Source organism: Canis aureus, chromosome 3 (assembly GCF_053574225.1).
Source record: "Canis aureus isolate CA01 chromosome 3, VMU_Caureus_v.1.0, whole genome shotgun sequence".
Taxonomy (NCBI): Eukaryota; Metazoa; Chordata; class Mammalia; order Carnivora; family Canidae; genus Canis; species Canis aureus.
Genome location: NC_135613.1, coordinates 14,743,387 through 14,749,615, shown reverse-complemented (window position 1 = coordinate 14,749,615; position 6,229 = coordinate 14,743,387).

Below are 6,229 nucleotides of genomic sequence, written 5' to 3'. Positions count from 1 at the left end.
ATATGTGAATGGTGAGAACACTTGGTTGGGGGCTGACATAGAAATTCTAGTGCTGACCAGACTCCATGCTTTTCCTGTAGTATAACACTCAAACGAGTGCCCTAGTATACTTTCGTTGGAGAATACCAACTCACCACAACTGGAAGCACTAATGGGGAAAAAAAGTTGGGATTACTTTTTTTGTTTAGGAAAATAAAGGTTTTAAACATCCCATTAGAAGAGCTCTAAAATTTCCTTGCAGACACCTTGGGTAAGCATCACACATGAGCATCAGGTAAGCAATTGGAGATAAATTTGTGAGCCAGCTTTTCATTTGAGACCCTGGAGCAGAATTTGGATTCCTTTGGCTTTTTATATTAGTCACTCTGGGAGAGCAGTTCACATCCTATAAATCACATCCAAACTGACTTGTAGGGTTGTCTGGAGTTGTATTTACTCATCTTATTCTGTGTGCCAGAATTAAAGGATATCAGACTGTCAGCATGGTACGTATCTCTATTTGGGTCCGGTTATGTAAAATTGAATGCGAGATGCACCTTTACTTCTTGCATTTGTAACATAAGGATTGCACAATTAATATGTTAATATGCTCCATTTGGGCAGATCAGATTTCATGTTCCCTACATCATGAGAGGAAAAGAGAAAATACTTTCTTTTTTTTTAAAGATTGATTTATTTGAGAGAGAAAGAGAGTATTATGGGGGGAGGGGCAGAGGAAGAGGGAAAGGGAGTCCCAAGGAGACTGCGCTAAGCACAGAGCCTGACATGGGGCTCCTCTCGTGACCCTGAGATCATGACCTGAGCTGAAACCAAGAGTCAGTCACTTAACCGAGTAAGCCACCCAGGTGTCCCAAGAGAAAATATTCTATTAATGATACAAATCAACATGTCATTGTTGCTTTTTAATACTAGTAAGGCATAAATAGGAACCAATATTTATTAAAAATTAAAATAAATTTTTGAATTTCCACAATCCTCTTGGATACATGTTCTTGACTAAAATTACATTTGTGTCCAACTTTACTCCAATATTATATATTTATACAAGATTAAAATGAAATGCCCTTTTGGATATTTAAATACCATCTTTCTCTCTCTCTCTCTCTCTCTCTTTTTTTTTTGGTCCTTCTTATTCATAAGCTCTAACTATCAGATACTTAAATCTCTGAGCCTATGAGACAGGTCAAAATGTAATCAATTGTTATAACTAGTGTGTTTCTGCTGTTCTCTGGTTGAAGAAAATAACTAGAATTTGTAGAATAAGACAGTTTGTCAGACTAGACATTTATGTATGTATATATTTTTCCATAACTTTTCTTAAAGAATATCAACAATACCAGAATGCTGAAGTTTCCTCCCTATATTCAAAAGAATGTTTTGGGGACACCTGGGTAGTATAGTCCCTTGAGCGACTAACTCTTGATCTATGCTGAGGTCTTGATTCATGGTCATGAGTTCAAGCCTAGTATTGGGCTCCACTGGACATGGAGACTACTTAAAAATGAATGAATTAATATTTTATGAAACTAGACTGAAATTATAACCTTTTGACTACTATTATATAACCCGAAGAATTTTCAGACTTCATTGTAAACTCATTTGACAGTATCTAATCAGCTTCCCTTGGACATATACATTGTATTGGGGGAAAGAAAAAGGAGTGACCATAGTTCAGTGGTTCCCATACTGCACGATAGGGCTATGAGCAGACACAGGTGAAGGGTCATCACAAACAGGCCAAGAAAGACAAGGGCACAAAGAGTTTCATGCTGAGCACAGGATGAAGGAGATAGAAAGGCAATGAGAGGACAGAAAAATGAGTCTACTAGACTGGTCCAATCACTCTTGCTGTTATAGTTCTAGGCATCACCTTACACTTGGTTATGAGGAAAATTTTTTTAATAATACCTTTGCCCTGGGAACTCAAAATTTAATCTGGGAGGGAGTCAACAAACAAGTGAACAAGGAAAACTTTAATTTTTATAATACAATTACATTTGAGTGCTGTGATAGAGAAGAATTTAGTTGAGTTCCAGTTCAGAAAGTATTAGTTGTGACAAGTCCCTCAAGGAATTCATATTTAAACCAAGACTCAGTGATGACCAGTCTTTCATATGAAAAATGAGCAGTGTCTTTCTAGAAATAGGAAGTAATGTGAGGAAAAGACTGGTGATGGCCAAACTTCTGAATATTTGAGAAATAGGAAGGGAGCCAGGGTGCTGAGAGGAAGACAATATTGAAGTCAGGCGAGATGTAGTTTGGATTATTTAGGACTTTGTAAGTCATAGTAAGGTGTTTGAAATAGAGGCCAAAAATGAGTCAGGATGTAGTGCCATTCCTTCTTTACTAATTGGTATTACTTCTTTAATTCAATGTAAGTTACTGAATAAAATACTATTATCCTATATACATTAATAGGTTTCTACTTTAATGATGAACACAAACCACCCCAGACCACCCAATGGAAAAGAATGGGCATTATGACAGAGTCAACATGCTGAAGGGAATGACAGGGACTTTGAAGTGACACAGACTAAGATGAAGTGGTAGAAGCAGATTCAGATCTCAGTTAAGATTAACATGATTCTGTTGAGTTTCAACGTATTGGAAAATAAATCCTGGATTGGTTGATGTATTAGGATATAATGTGACCCAGAAAGCTGTATGAGAAGATGGTATGTCAAGTAGGATTCAGGAATCAACAATGTGATGGAGATGGAATGGTTTTCCAGTCTGGATGTCTACATTTTCAAAAGAAGATGGAAATGAGTAGAAACTTAAAATTTTGTGAAGTTCATGTGGTTTAACCCATGTAGATGTCAAGAATGTCTCCAGTTAGTAGAGCATTTGCTTCACTAGAGAGTTTGGGGGAAAGACATGCAGGCAATATGTTCAATGTGGTGGATAGAGCTGTCCTCAAAATGATATTTCTGTAATTATTTGGCTTACCTTCAGCCTCAAAACGTATTTTTCCCTTTGCCTTCATGTCTTCCTGTTGCCTGGGCCCTTCCCTGTGTGTGAGTCCTTCCGACAGCTTGCTGTGTCAATATATCTCCCTTCACACAGTAATGCACTGTTTTCTGCAATCAGTGGAACACCTGCCATGCTGGACATAGAGGAAAGAAGACCCTGTCCTTCCTCACACAATGTTGAAACTGGATTAGTGGGAAGAAATGCTTAGATTAATAATTACAATGTAGGGGGAAGGTTATAGTTGGTGTAAGAGACATTTGAAACCTCTGAGGGTAGAATTCAGAAGAAAGTAACATTGGGTTACGAGGGGATGTTGAACACATTTATGGAGGCAGCGGCATTTGAAATAATACTTGAAGAATGGGCATTATCTCGCAGGCTGGGAAGGAGGTCCAGAGGTGGAATATGGTGAGCAGAGGAGAGGCACGATGTTCTAATCTTGGGGAGAATGGAATGATGGCTACAGACTGAGTGTTTCAACACAAGCAGTTATTACCCAGCCCCCGTGCATGCTCTTTATTCATCCTATTGGCACCAAGGACTCCTGGTTATCATCAGATATAAAGCCGACCTAGTAAGATAATGATACTTGTTCTGATATGGCTCATTCATGTCTTACTGTGAGTACCATGTTCCCAGTGACTCACAGCTTTTTTGCAGTTCACTCCCACTTGGGTCAAGGTTGGTGTCTGGGACCAGTCTAATACAGATGAGAGGATGGTGTGTCCCTTCTGAGATGAAGTTACAAATAACTGCTGCTTGGTTGTGTACTTGCTCTCTTGGATTGCTCACTCAAGGGAAAAGTCAGCTGCCACATCATGAATAGCTCTAGGGAGGAGCATACATAGTGAGGAATTGAGGCCTCCAGCCAATAGTCACATGAATGGCCTTAGTAGGAGATCCTAAAAGCCCAGGGGAGCCTTCTGATGATCAGCATCCTGGCCACCATCTTGATGCCCATCCCATGGGAGACCCTGAGTCAGAACGCCCAGGGACACTGCTCTTGGATTCCTGATCTTCAGAAACTGTTAGTGTTTTCTTTTTCAGGTGCTGAATATTGGGGTTATTTTGTTAAGCATCAATATATAACTAATACAATTCCCAATGTCTGTATATATAAATGATTATTGGTAAATATTTAAAAGAATAAATGGGATGTTCACTAACCTTTTATACTAGGGACTATTTAAAAAAATTTAGATCTAAATGTATAAGCTTCTACCTAGAAATCAAATTATGTTTCAAGAATTTTTAAAAATATGATTTACAGTCATTGAATAGACTCTTTACTTATTTACTCACCAGGTTAATCCCTGACGTTCAAATATTGCTGCTGGCTGCAGGTTAAGATTGAATTTTCAGCAGCTGCTCTGTCCATATAAAAGGCTATGATTCTATTTTTGTTTATGATATATGATTTTTTTTATTTTCCAGAAGCAAATTAGAAAAGAAATAGTCCATAAAAGTGTTAATTCTCAGATGCAAAATTCTATGATAAATATGCAAACATGATCTATAAAGTCAATTTTTTAAAAATTATATTTTATTATATTTAAAAGTTCATTGCTAGGAGGATTTTTTTAAAGATTTTATTTATTCATGAGAGATAGAGAGAGGCAGAGACATAGGCAGAGGGAGGAGAAGCAGGCTCCATGCAGGGAGCCAAGGCGGGACTCGATCCCGAGACTCCAGGATCATACCCTGAGCCAAAGGCAGACACTCAACTGCGGAGCCATCCAGGTGTCCCTGAGGATATTTGATTTAAGAACTTAAATAACATTTGTAATCATCACAGAAAAAGGGGGGCACCAGGTATTACTCTATGTGAGTCTTCCTCATTCCTTTAACTTTTTCAAAGAAATTACTTTCTTAGAGAATGTTAAGTCTCAAAACAAAATTGAGGGGGAGGCATAAAGATTTCCCATATACTCCCTACCCATCACATGCATGGCTTCTCCCATTGTCGGTATCACCCTAGGATGGTACATGTGTTATAACTGAACTTATATTGACATATCATAATTACTCATAGTAGGAAGATGACATGAGGGTTTATTTCTGGTGTTGGCCATTCCTGGATTTGGACAAAAGTAGAATGATATCATGATAGCCTATGTGGTATTTTCACTCCCCTGAAAATTCTCTGTGCTCCACTAATACATTCCCACCCCATCTGAAACCCTAACAACTGCTGTCTTTCTACTGTCTCTGTAGCTTAGCCTTCTCCAGAATGCTTCTAGTTAGAGTCCTAGAGTATGTAGCCTTTTCAGATGGGCTTCTTTCACTTAGAAATTCTTATTAATACAATCCCTGATGTTCCTCTGTGGCTTGATAGCTCATGTCTTTTTGGTGCTGAGTAATATGCCATGATCTGGATGGACCACAGTTTATCTACACCTGCTGAAGGACATCGTGGTTACTTACAAGATTAGGCAGTTAGGGATAAAGCCACCAACATATCATATCCGTGTTTCCGTGTAGACATATATTTTCAACTTCTTAGGGGGAAATTCCAAGGAGCAGAATTGCTGGATCGTATTCTAACAGTAGGTTTAGTTTTGTCTTCCCAAGTGGCTGCCCTGTTCTCCCTCCTGCACCTCCACCCTGGTGATGGCTGCCCAGTCCTGTTGCTCTACACCCTTGCCAGCATTTGCTGTGGTCCTTTTTCCGGAATGTCGCCATTCTAACAGCTAGCTAGTTGTACTGCCTTGTTTTAATTTCCATTTCCCTGATGAAAAATTGAGGGAAGGTTTTCCACATGCTTATTTTCCATCTGTAGATCTTCTTTGCTGAGGTGTCTCTTAAGGTCTTCAGTGTATTTTTTAATGTTGAGTTTTAAGAGTTCTTTGCAGATTTTGGCAAACAGTCCTTTTTCAGTGGTGTCCTTGGTCAGTATTTTCTTCTAGTCTGTGGCTTGTCTTCTCATCTGGACATTGTCTCAGCAGAAGTTTTTAATTTTAATGAAGTCTAGCTTATCAATCATTTCTTTTAACCCTTTAATTTTAGGTGCTGAGATAGTGGCTACAAATGTGTTTTTATAAGTTGTCCACTTAATTCAGCAGACAAACCCTAAAGTGATTCCCAGTCCCTGATGTTCCTGCCTTTGTGCAGGGCCCTCTCCTCAAGTCTAGGCAGGGCCTTTGCTGGGCTTCTGAGCAGACGCAATGGGATGTCATTCCTGAGATTACATTAGATTGTAGAAAATTCTGTTAGAGCCAACTGGAGCTAGAGCCTCCCCTTGTGAACCTGATGAAGT